Genomic DNA, 14,003 nt, shown 5'->3' with positions numbered 1-14,003 from the left:
CGGCAACTCCCTTGCCGTCCTTCTTGAAGTTCTTCTTACCCTTGCCCTTCTTGAACTTAGTGGTTTTATTCACCATCAACACTTGATGTTCTTTTCTGATCTCTACCTCAGCTGATTTCAGCATTGAATATACCTCAGGAATGGTCTTTTCCATCCCCTGCATATTGTAGTTCATCACAAAGCTCTTGTAGCTTGGTGAAGCGACTGGAGGATTCTGTCAATGACCGCGTCATTCGGGAGATTAACTCCCAGCTGAGACAAGCGGTTATGCAACCCAGACATTCTGAGTATGTGCTCACTAACAGAACTGTTCTCCTCCATTTTACAGCTGAAGAACTTGTCGGAGACATCATATCTCTCGACCCGGGCATGAGCTTGGAAAACCAATTTCAGCTCCTCGAACATCTCGTATGCTCCATGTTTCTCAAAACGCTTTTGGAGACCCGGTTCTAGGCTGTAAAGCATGCCGCACTGAACGAGGGAGTAATCATCAGCACGCTGCTGCCAAGCGTTCATAACGTCTTGGTTCTCAGGGATTGGTGCATCACCTAGCGGTGCTTCTAAGACATAATCTTTCTTGGCTACTATGAGGATGATCCTCAGGTTCCAGACCCAGTCCGTATAGTTGCTGCCATCATCTTTCAGCTTGGTTTTCTCTAGGAACGCATTGAAATTGAGGACAACGTTGGCCATTTGATCTACAATACATAGTGTAAAGATTTTAGACTAAGTTCATGATAATTAAGTTCATATAATCAAATTATTTAATGAACTCCCACTCAGATAGACATCCCTCTAGTCATCTAAGTGTTACATGATCCGATTTAACTAGGCCGTGTCCGATCATCACGTGAGACGGACTAGTCAAGATCGGTGAACATCTCCATGTTGATCGTATCTTCTATACGACTCATGCTCGACCTTTCGGTCCTCTGTGTTCCGAGGCCATGTCTGTACATGCTAGGCTCGTGAAGTCAACCTAAGTGTATTGCGTGTGTTCCGAGGCCATGTCTGTACATGCTAGGCTCGTCAACACCCGTTGTATTCGAACGTTAGAATCTATCACACCCGATCATCACGTGGTGCTTCGAAACAACGAACCTTCGCAACGGTGCACAGTTAGGGGGAACACTTTCTTGAAATTATCATAAGGGATCATCTTACTTACTACCGTCGTTCTAAGCAAATAAGATGCAAAAACATGATAAACATCACATGCAATCAAATAGTGACATGATATGGCCAATATCATTATGCTCCTTTGATCTCCATCTTCGGGGCACCATGATCATCTTCGTCACCGGCATGACACCATGATCTCCATCATTGTGTCTTCATGAAGTCGTCACGCCAACGATTACTTCTACTTCTATGGCTAACGCGTTTAGCAACAAAGTAAAGTAAATTACATGGCGTTATTCAATGACACGCAGGTCATACAAAATAATAAAGACAACTCCTATGGCTCCTGCCGGTTGTCATACTCATCGACATGCAAGTCGTGATTCCTATTACAAGAATATGATCAATCTCATACATCACATATATCATTCATCACATCTTCTGGCCATATCACATCACATAGCACTTGCTGCAAAAACAAGTTAGACGTCCTCTAATGTTGTTGCAAGTTTTTTACGTGGTTTGTAGGTTTCTAGCAAGAACGTTTTCTTACCTACGTATGACCACAACGTGATTTGCCAATTTCTATTTACCCTTCATAAGGACCCTTTTCATCGAATCCGTTCCGACTAAAGTAGGAGAGACAGACACCCGCTAGCCACCTTATGCAACTAGTGCATGTCAGTCGGTGGAACCTGTCTCACGTAAGCGTACGTGTAAGGTCGGTCCGGGCCGCTTCATCCTACAATGCCGCCGAAACAAGAAACGACTAGTAGCGGCAAGAAGAATTGGCAAACTCAACGCCCACAACTGCTTTGTGTTCTACTCGTGCATAGTAACTACGCATAGGCCTGGCTCATGATGCCACTGTTGGGAATCGTAGCATAATTTAAAATTTTCCTACGCTCACCAAGATGCATCTATGGAGTATACTAGCAACGAGGGGAAAGGAGTGCATCTACATACCCTTGTAGATCGCGAGCGGAAGCGTTCCAATGAACGTGGATGACGGAGTCGTACTCGCCGTGATCCAAATCACCGATGACCGAGTGCCGAACGGACGGCACCTCCGCGTTCAACACACGTACGGTGCAGCGACGTCTCCTCCTTCTTGATCCAGCAAGGGGGAAGGAGAGGTTGATGGAGATCCAGCAGCACGACGGCGTGGTGGTGGATGTAGCGGGTCTCCGGCAGGGCTTCGCCGAGCTTCTGCGAGAGACGGAGAGGTGTAGCAGGGGAGGAGGGAGGCGCCCAAGGCTGTCGGTTGCTGCCCTCCCTCCCCCCTTTATATAGGCCCCCTGGGAGGGGGGGCGCCGGCCAGATCCCATCTAGGTGGGGGGCGGCGGCCAAAGGGGGGAAGGGGTTGCCTTGCCCCCCAAGGCAAGTGGGAAGCCCCCCCACCCTAGGGTTCCCAACCCTAGGCGCATGGGGGGAGGCCCATGGGGGGCGCCCAGCCCACTAGGGGCTGGTTCCCTTCCCACTTCAGCCCACGGGGCCCTCCGGGATAGGTGGCCCCACCCGGTGGACCCCCGGGACCCTTCCGGTGGTCCCGGTACAATACCGGTAACCCCCGAACTTTCCCGGTGGCCGAAACTTGACTTCCTATATATAATTCTTCACCTCCGGACCATTCCGGAACCTCTCGTGACGTCCGGGATCTCATCCGGGACTCCGAACAACTTTCGGGTTTCCGCATACATATATCTCTACAACCCTAGCGTCACCGAACCTTAAGTGTGTAGACCCTACGGGTTCGGGAGACATGCAGACATGACCGAGACGCCTCTCCGGTCAATAACCAACAGCGGGATCTGGATACCCATGTTGGCTCCCACATGTTCCACGATGATCTCATCGGATGAACCACGGTGTCGAGGATTCAATCAATCCCGTATGCAATTCCCTTTGTCAATCGGTATGTTACTTGCCCGAGATTCGATCGTCGGTATCCCAATACCTTGTTCAATCTCGTTACCGGCAAGTCTCTTTACTCGTACCGCAATGCATGATCCCGTGACTAACGCCTTAGTCACATTGAGCTCATTATGATGATGCATTACCGAGTGGGCCCAGAGATACCTCTCCGTCACACGGAGTGACAAATCCCAGTCTCGATCCGTGCCAACCCAACAGACACTTTCGGAGATACCCGTAGTGCACCTTTATAGTCACCCAGTTACGTTGTGACGTTTGGCACACCCAAAGCACTCCTACGGTATCCGGGAGTTGCACGATCTCATGGTCTAAGGAAAAGATACTTGACATTGGAAAAGCTCTAGCAAACGAAACTACACGATCTTTTATGCTATGCTTAGGATTGGGTCTTGTCCATCACATCATTCTCCTAATGATGTGATCCCGTTATCAATGACATCCAATGTCCATAGTCAGGAAACCATGACTATCTGTTGATCAACGAGCTAGTCAACTAGAGGCTTACTAGGGACACGTTGTGGTCTATGCATTCACACATGTATTACGATTTCCGGACAATACAATTATAGCATGAATAATAGACAATTACCATGAACAAAGAAATATAATAATAACCATTTATTATTGCCTCTAGGGCATATTTCCAACAGTCTCCCACTTGCACTAGAGTCAATAATCTAGTTACATTGTGATGAATCGAACACCCATTGCGTCCTGGTGTTGATCATGTTTTGCCCTAGGGAGAGGTTTAGTCAACGGATCTGCTACATTCAGGTCCGTATGTACTTTACAAATATCTATGTCTCCATTTTGAACACTTTCACGAATGGAGTTGAAGCGACGCTTGATATGCCTGGTCTTCCTGTGAAACCTGGGCTCCTTCGCAAGGGCAATAGCTCCAGTGTTGTCACAGAAGAGAGTCATCGGGCCCGACGCATTGGGAATCACCCCTAGGTCGGTAATGAACTCCTTCATCCAGACTGCTTCCTGTGCTGCCTCCGAGGCTGCCATGTACTCCGCTTCACATGTAGATCCCGCCACGACGCTTTGCTTGCAACTGCACCAGCTTACTGCTCCTCCATTCAAAATATACACGTATCCGGTTTGTGACTTCGAGTCATCCAGATCTGTGTCGAAGCTAGCGTCGACGTAACCCTTTACGACGAGCTCTTCGTCACCTCCATAAACGAGAAACATATCCTTAGTCCTTTTCAGGTACTTCAGGATATTCTTGACCGCTGTCCAGTGTTCCATGCCGGGATTACTTTGGTACCTTCCTACCAAACTTACGGCAAGGTTTACATCAGGTCTGGTACACAGCATGGCATACATAATAGACCCTATGGCCGAGGCATAGGGGATGACACTCATCTTTTCTATATCTTCTGCCGTGGTCGGGCATTGAGCCGTGCTCAATTGCACACCTTGCAATACAGGCAAGAACCCCTTCTTGGACTGATCCATATTGAACTTCTTCAATATCTTGTCAAGGTATGTACTCTGTGAAAGACCAATGAGGCGTCTTGATCTATCTCTATAGATCTTGATGCCTAATATATAAGCAGCTTCTCCAAGGTCCTTCATTGAAAAACACTTATTCAAATAGGCCTTTATACTTTCCAAGAATTCTATATCATTTCCCATCAATAGTATGTCATCCACATATAATATGAGAAATGCTACAGAGCTCCCACTCACTTTCTTGTAAACACAGGCTTCTCCATAAGTCTGTGTAAACCCAAACGCTTTGATCATCTCATCAAAGCGAATGTTCCAACTCCGAGATGCTTGCACCAGCCCATAGATTGAGCGCTGGAGCTTGCATACTTTGTTAGCATTCTTAGGATCGACAAAACCTTCCGGCTGCATCATATACAACTCTTCCTTAAGGAAGCCATTAAGGAATGCCGTTTTGACGTCCATCTGCCATATCTCATAATCATAGTATGCGGCAATTGCTAACATGATTCGGACGGACTTCAGCTTCGCTACGGGTGAGAAAGTCTCATCGTAGTCAACCCCTTGAACTTGTCGATAACCCTTAGCGACAAGTCGAGCTTTGTAGATGGTCACATTACCATCCGCGTCCGTCTTCTTCTTAAAGATCCATTTGTTTTCTATGGCTCGCCGCTCATCGGGCAAGTCAGTCAAAGTCCATACTTCGTTTTCATACATGGATTCTATCTCGGATTTCATGGCTTCTAGCCATTTGTCGGAATCCGGGCCCGCCATCGCTTCTTCATAGTTCGAAGGTTCACCGTTGTCTAACAACATGATTTCCAGGACAGGGTTGCCGTACCACTCTGGTGCGGAACGTGTCCTTGTGGACCTACGAAGTTCAGTAACTTGATCCGAAGCTTCATGATCATCATCATTAACTTCCTCCCCAGTCGGTGTAGGCACCACAGGAACATTTTCCCGCGCTGCGCTACTTTCCGGTTCGGAAGGGGTGACTATCACCTCATCAAGTTCCACTTTCCTCCCACTCAATTCTTTCGAGAGAAACTCCTTCTCCAGAAAGGACCCGTTCTTGGCAACGAAGATCTTGCCTTCGGATCTGAGGTAGAAGGTATACCCAATAGTTTCCTTAGGGTATCCTATGAAGACGCATTTTTCCGACTTGGGTTCGAGCTTTTCAGGTTGAAGTTTCTTGACATAAGCATCGCATCCCCAAACTTTTAGAAACGACAGCTTAGGTTTCTTCCCAAACCATAATTCATACGGTGTCGTCTCAACGGATTTCGACGGAGCCCTATTTAAAGTGAATGCGGCAGTCTCTAAAGCATAGCCCCAAAATGAGAGCGGTAAATCGGTAAGAGACATCATAGATCGCACCATATCCAATAGAGTGCGATTACGACGTTCGGACACACCATTTCTCTGAGGTGTTCCAGGCGGCGTGAGTTGTGAAACTATTCCACATTTCCTTAAGTGTGTACCAAATTCGTGACTTAAATATTCTCCACCACGATCTGATCGTAAGAATTTTATTTTCCTGTCACGTTGATTCTCAACCTCACTCTGAAATTCCTTGAACTTTTCAAAGGTTTCAGACTTGTGTTTCATTAGGTAGACATACCCATATCTACTTAAATCATCAGTGAGAGTGAGAACATAACGATATCCTCCGCGAGCCTCAACACTCATTGGACCGCACACATCGGTATGTATGATTTCCAATAAGTTGGTTGCTCGCTCCATTGTTCCGGAGAACGGAGTCTTGGTCATCTTACCCATGAGGCATGGTTCGCACGTGTCAAATGATTCGTAATCAAGAGACTCCAAAAGTCCATCTGCATGGAGCTTCTTCATGCGCTTGACACCAATGTGACCAAGGCGGCAGTGCCACAAGTATGTGGGACTATCGTTATCAACTTTACATCTTTTGGTATTCACACTATGAACATGTGTAACATCACGTTCGAGATTCATCAAAAATAAACCATTGACCAGCGGGGCATGACCATAAAACATATCTCTCAAATAAATAGAACAACCATTATTCTCGGATTTAAATGAGTAGCCATCTCGAATTAAACGAGATCCAGATACAATGTTCATGCTCAAAGCTGGCACTAAATAACAATTATTGAGGTTTAAAACTAATCCCGTAGGGTAGATGCAGAGGTAGCGTGCCGACGGCGATCACATCGACCTTGGAACCATTCCCGACGCGCATCGTCACCTCGTCCTTCGCCAGTCTCCGTTTATTCCGTAGTTCCTGTTTTGAGTTACAAATATGAGCAACCGCACCGGTATCAAATACCCAGGAGCTACTACGAGTACTGGTAAGGTACACATCAATTACATGTATATCACATATACCTTTGGTGTTGCCGGCCTTCTTCTTGTCCGCTAAGTATTTGGGGCAGTTCCGCTTCCAGTGACCACTTCCCTTGCAATAAAAGCACTCAGTCTCGGGCTTGGGTCCATTCTTTGACTTCTTCCCAGTAACTGGTTTACCGGGCGCGGCAACTCCCTTGCCGTCCTTCTTGAAGTTCTTCTTACCCTTGCCCTTCTTGAACTTAGTGGTTTTATTCACCATCAACACTTGATGTTCTTTTCTGATCTCCACCTCCGCTGATTTCAGCATTGAATATACCTCAGGAATGGTCTTTTCCATCCCCTGCATATTGTAGTTCATCACAAAGCTCTTGTAGCTTGGTGGAAGCGACTGAAGGATTCTGTCAATGACCGCGTCATCCGGGAGATTAACTCCCAGCTGAGACAAGCGGTTGTGCAACCCAGACATTCTGAGTATGTGCTCACTAACAGAACTGTTCTCCTCCATTTTACAGCTGAAGAACTTGTCGGAGACATCATATCTCTCGACCCGGGCATGAGCTTGGAAAACCAATTTCAGCTCCTCGAACATCTCATATGCTCCATGTTTCTCAAAACGCTTTTGGAGACCCGGTTCTAAGCTGTAAAGCATGCCGCACTGAACGAGGGAGTAATCATCAGCACGCTGCTGCCAAGCGTTCATAACGTCTTGGTTCTCTGGGATTGGTGCATCACCTAGCGGTGCTTCTAAGACATAATCTTTCTTGGCTACTATGAGGATGATCCTCAGGTTCCGGACCCAGTCCGTATAGTTGCTGCCATCATCTTTCAGCTTGGTTTTCTCTAGGAACGCGTTGAAATTGAGGACAACGTTGGCCATTTGATCTACAAGACATAGTGTAAAGATTTTAGACTAAGTTCATGATAATTAAGTTCATCTAATCAAATTATTTAATGAACTCCCACTCAGATAGACATCCCTCTAGTCATCTAAGTGAAACATGATCCGAGTTTAACTAGGCCGTGTCCGATCATCACGTGAGACGGACTAGTCAAGATCGGTGAACATCTCCATGTTGATCGTATCTTCTATACGACTCATGCTCGACCTTTCGGTCCTCCGTGTTCCGAGGCCATGTCTGTACATGCTAGGCTCGTCAAGTCAACCTAAGTGTATTGCGTGTGTTCCGAGGCCATGTCTGTACATGCTAGGCTCGTCAACACCCGTTGTATTCGAACGTTAGAATCTATCACACCCGATCATCACGTGGTGCTTCGAAACAACGAACCTTCGCAACGGTGCACAGTTAGGGTGAACACTTTCTTGAAATTATTATAAGGGATCATCTTACTTACTACCGTCGTTCTAAGCAAATAAGATGCAAAAACATGATAAACATCACATGCAATCAAATAGTGACATGATATGGCCAATATCATCATGCTCCTTTGATCTCCATCTTCGGGGCACCATGATCATCTTCGTCACCGGCATGACACCATGATCTCCATCATTGTGTCTTCATGAAGTCGTCACGCCAACGATTACTTCTACTTCTATGGCTAACGCGTTTAGCAACAAAGTAAAGTAATTTACATGGCGTTATTCAATGACACGCAGGTCATACAAAATAATAAAGACAACTCCTATGGCTCCTGCCGGTTGTCATACTCATCGACATGCAAGTCGTGATTCCTATTACAAGAATATGATCAATCTCATACATCACATATATCATTCATCACATCTTCTGGCCATATCACATCACATAGCACATGCTGCAAAAACAAGTTAGACGTCCTCTAATTGTTGTTGCAAGTTTTTACGTGGTTTGTAGGTTTCTAGCAAGAACGTTTCTTACCTACGTATGACCACAACGTGATTTGCCAATTTCTATTTACCCTTCATAAGGACCCTTTTCATCGAATCCGTTCCGACTAAAGTAGGAGAGACAGACACCCGCTAGCCACCTTATGCAACTAGTGCATGTCAGTCGGTGGAACCTGTCTCACGTAAGCGTACGTGTAAGGTCGGTCCGGGCCGCTTCATCCTACAATGCCGCCGAAACAAGAAAGACTAGTAGCGGCAAGAAGAATTGGCAAACTCAACGCCCACAACTGCTTTGTGTTCTACTCGTGCATAGTAACTACGCATAGGCCTGGCTCATGATGCCACTGTTGGGAATCGTAGCATAATTTTAAAATTTTCCTACGCTCACCAAGATGCATCTATGGAGTATACTAGCAACGAGGGGAAAGGAGTGCATCTACATACCCTTGTAGATCGCGAGCGGAAGCGTTCCAATGAACGTGGATGACGGAGTCGTACTCGCCGTGATCCAAATCACCGATGACCGAGTGCCGAACGGACGGCACCACCGCGTTCAACACACGTACGGTGCAGCGACGTCTCCTCCTTCTTGATCCAGCAAGGGGGAAGGAGAGGTTGATGGAGATCCAGCAGCACGACGGCGTGGTGGTGGATGTAGCGGGTCTCGGCAGGGCTTCCCCGAGCTTCTGCGAGACGGAGAGGTGTAGCAGGGGAGGAGGGAGGCGCCCAAGGCTGTAGGTTGCTGCCCTCCCTCCCCCCTTTATATAGGCCCCCTGGGGGGCGCCGGCCCTGGAGATGGGATCTCAAGGGGGGGGGGCGGCGGCCAAAGGGGGGAAGGGGTTGCCTTGCCCCCCCAAGGCAAGTGGGAAGCCCCCCCACCCTAGGGTTCCCAACCCTAGGCGCATGGGGGGAGGCCCATGGGGGGGCGCCCAGCCCACTAGGGGCTGGTTCCCTTCCCACATCAGCCCACGGGGCCCTCCGGGATAGGTGGCCTCACCCGGTGGTCCCGGTACAATACCGGTAACCCCCGAAACTTTCCCGGTGGCCGAAACTTGACTTCCTATATATAATTCTTCACCTCCGGACCATTCCGGAACCTCTCATGATGTCCGGGATCTCATCCGGGACTCCGAACAACTTTCAGGTTTCCGCATACACATATCTCTACAACCCTAGCGTCACCGAACCTTAAGTGAGTAGACCCTACGGGTTCGGGAGACATGCAGACATGACCGAGACGCCTCTCCGGTCAATAACCAACAGCGGGATCTGGATACCCATGTTGGCTCCCACATGTTCCACGATGATCTCATCGGATGAACCACGGTGTCGAGGATTCAATCAATCCCGTATGCAATTCCCTTTGTCAATCGGTATGTTACTTGCCCGAGATTCGATCGTCGGTATCCCAATACCTTGTTCAATCTCGTTACCAGCAAGTCTCTTTACTCGTACCGCAATGCATGATCCCGTGACTAACACCTTAGTCACATTGAGCTCATTATGATGATGCATTACCGAGTGGGCCCAGAGATACCTCTCCGTCACACGGAGTGACAAATCCCAGTCTCGATCCGTGCCAACCCAACAGACACTTTTGGAGATACCCGTAGTGCACCTTTATAGTCACCCAGTTACGTTGTGACGTTTGGCACACCCAAAGCACTCCTACGGTATCTGGGAGTTGCACGATCTCATGGTCTAAGGAAAAGATACTTGACATTGGAAAAGCTCTAGCAAACGAAACTACACGATCTTTTATGCTATGCTTAGGATTGGGTCTTGTCCATCACATCATTCTCCTAATGATGTGATCCCGTTATCAACGACATCCAATGTCCATAGTCAGGAAACCATGACTATCTGTTGATCAACGAGCTAGTCAACTAGAGGCTTACTAGGGACACGTTGTGGTCTATGCATTCACACATGTATTACGATTTCCGGACAACACAATTATAGCATGAATAATAGACGATTATCATGAACAAAGAAATATAATAATAACCATTTATTATTGCCTCTAGGGCATATTTCCAACAAGAACATGGTGTGATAGGCAGATGTAGTATGTACCAAAAACAGGAAGGCGTGCTATACTCACATGTATAATGTGTAAGCTAAGGAGATTGAATTTAACAAATTAGGAGCAATACAAGCTAGGAACCATATGCAACATGCAACCAGATATCACACTGCCATGTTAGAGCAAGCACCTAGGGCTGTGCAGTAGGGGAGATGAGATTTGGAACTTGCACTGCAGTAGGAGTAGTAGGAGAATCTGCCGAGATCATCTGTTTCGGTTGCTCCAGAGGACCACCATCATTACGTGCCTTCGTCCTTTTATATTTTGCCTGGTCAAGTAAACACACAAGAAAAAGGAATGAAATTCACACTTCCAAATTCATTTATGCATGATACTGACGAACACAACTTTTATATAAGGCAACCACATTATAGGAGGATGGAATATGTACGAAAAACGCTAAGCATGAGGCATTTCAACAAATTGGAAGCAATGCAATCTAGACACCATATGAAAGATCCAACCAAAATCACTCTACCAAGTTAGATGTGTCTCATTATAAGTGGCACTTCAACAAATTAGAGGCAATACATGTTTGAAATGATATGCAAGATGCAACCAATATTACACTGTCAACTTGAAGGTGTCTCGTCAGAAGTGGTTGATCAGGGATACACAAGAAAATTAGTATGATGTAAGAACATGGTTAATAGAAAGACGTAGTATGTACCAAAAAACAGGAAGGCATGTCATATTCACAGGTATAATGTGTTAACTAAGCAGATGCAATTTACCCTAATTAGAAGCATTACAAGGTAGACACCATATGCAACATGCAACCACATATCACATTGCCAAGTAAGAGCAAGCACCTTCGATGATGGTGTAGGGGAATTGCGGTCATCAACTAGAGAGCTACGTTGACTATTTTCATTTAGCCTTGTTGTTTCTTGAGAATCATGTGGGGAGGATAATCCTGCACTCTTTAAACGAGTAGCGCGTCTCACAGTAACCCACTGGGGTGACTGTCTCGTCATAAGTGATTGATGAGGGATAAGAAAGAGCATTAGTTTGATGTACGAACATGGTTAATAGACATATCTAGTATGTATCAATAGGAAGGCATGTCATTATCAAAGCTATAATGTGTAAAGTAAGCAGATGCAATTTAACCAAATTGGAAGCAATACAAGCTAGACACCATATGCAACATGCAAACACATTTGACAGCGCGAAGTTAAAGCAAGCACCTGGGATGGTTGTGTGTGGCAATTGAGATCACCAACTGCAGAGCTACATTTACTGTCTCCATCTATTGACATTACACCCTTTAGAGCGCTGAAACGCTTAGTGTGTGGCACCCCGGCTCAAAGCAACCGGTTTACCTTGCATTGCCAGCCCAGAGACCATGTCTTCTGGCAACGCACAACCTCTTAGCACAGAATACAACCGCTTTATTGATACTAGCAGAACATAGTTCATATTATAACAAGTTAGGAGGCCAAGCGGCAGACACGGTGCGGCCGAAAAATATGTACATTATTTAATGAACATAAGGAGGGCCTCGATCATGACAACTACGCGGCAGCGGAACGACGACGAAGCGGGACTCCATAGCACAGGGACACCGATGTGGACACGATCTAGACTCGAACAGCACTCCGTTCCAACGAACCTTTCCTGAAATCTGGCATGACACGCTAGGTCAGTACATTGAATGTAATTGCAAGCTCACAACAAGCATAAACATAATGACAATGAATGTCATGATATTAACCAATTTAATCATCAATGCAATATCATGCTATGAATGTAGTGAATCAGAATCTCTTGCCTCAAGTCCCACGGACTTGCTTACCAACGGGTTACCACGTAACCAAACGGTGATCATTCTTGGATCACAAACGGACCAACAACTTGGTCATCAACACCAACATGGTTCTTTAACCATCATCTTTTCAATAGTGCCATGTTATTTTTGTGTGCAAGGTTTATTTAAAACGTTGACCCATGGTGTGACCTACTTTCGAGCGTGTCCGTAACCGTGGACTCGGCTATCGATAGATTTAATACACTCTGCAGAGGAAGCGCACTGTACCCACACCAAGGAACCCATGGCCTCGCACTCCCATTCGGGTGGACCAATGGCATTCCAACAAAAACCCTCCATTGCCACGACACTCTCCCGACCACTCTGACTAACTCCCCACTGCGCTAAGTCATGGGTGGCCCCGTGTCTACCCCAGACACCAACGGCCACCGCCGTGGCAAAACAGTCCCAAACGGGGACAAGGTACCATAATAACAAATCAACGGGCACACAAGGTTATGTCTGCTTACCGGGCCAGGGTACCGCACGCCCATAACCTTCCCTCGTTGGAGGTACCGACCAGAGGCGTGACAACGGACTGAATAAAGGCCTTCCCATAAAGGCAAATGTGGTTGCGCTGGGAAATGCTTGATTCAGTGGCACGATGACCCGATCAATGATATGTTCAAGTTGATTTATTATCCAGTTCAACTTAAAATAAAAATGACCGGTGTCATGACATGCCATGCAAATGCACTCATATAACATGTTTCACTAATCATCAGAACCTTACCGGGTCAACTTATATCAAGCACTAAACCGTTCAGAACCTCATGGCACTTTTCTGGTCATGTTTATGCAGCAAGTAATTATGGCAATAACTTAGCATAATCATTTTCTTACTCAAGAAAATATTATTCAAACTAGTCCATTTTCAATAGCCAATTATTTCTCCAAAGACTATCATCACTTATAATAACTTAACTCTAGCTTAGTTAACTCCTAACTTTCTGTCAAACAACATATCCACATGAATAAGCTTGCAACAGAATCAAAATAATTATTTAACTAGGTGATTTAAATGCATAAACTAATTAACCATTAAAGTTGAAAATAGATCAAAAATATTGCAATGCCACCATGAAAATGTTGCTGTGGCTTGCCTTAGTGTAGATGAGGGTCACACTCTCCCTGGTGATCCTCAAGACAAGCTCCACCTTCTGAAAAAAATTATAAACACAAAAAGGAAACATCAAGAACCCTTCTGAAATTTACCAGAAAATCTAGGGAGCAGGGAAAAATCCCATCTTTGGGGTGCTGCTAGAGATTTTCATAGAGAAACCAATGCAAAAAGAATCAAGTCATTTGGACTTATGGTTAAAAAGTTGTGGCTGTTTGAAGTGTTCTGTGAATTTTGAATTTAAATAAACAGAACTGGGGGGGGGTGATGTCGAAGGCGCAAACCCGCGGGGCGCCTCCACTCGTACCGCTTCGGG

Source organism: Triticum aestivum, chromosome 5D (assembly GCF_018294505.1).
Source record: "Triticum aestivum cultivar Chinese Spring chromosome 5D, IWGSC CS RefSeq v2.1, whole genome shotgun sequence".
NCBI classification, from domain to species: Eukaryota; Viridiplantae; Streptophyta; class Magnoliopsida; order Poales; family Poaceae; genus Triticum; species Triticum aestivum.
This window is presented reverse-complemented; position numbering follows the sequence as displayed.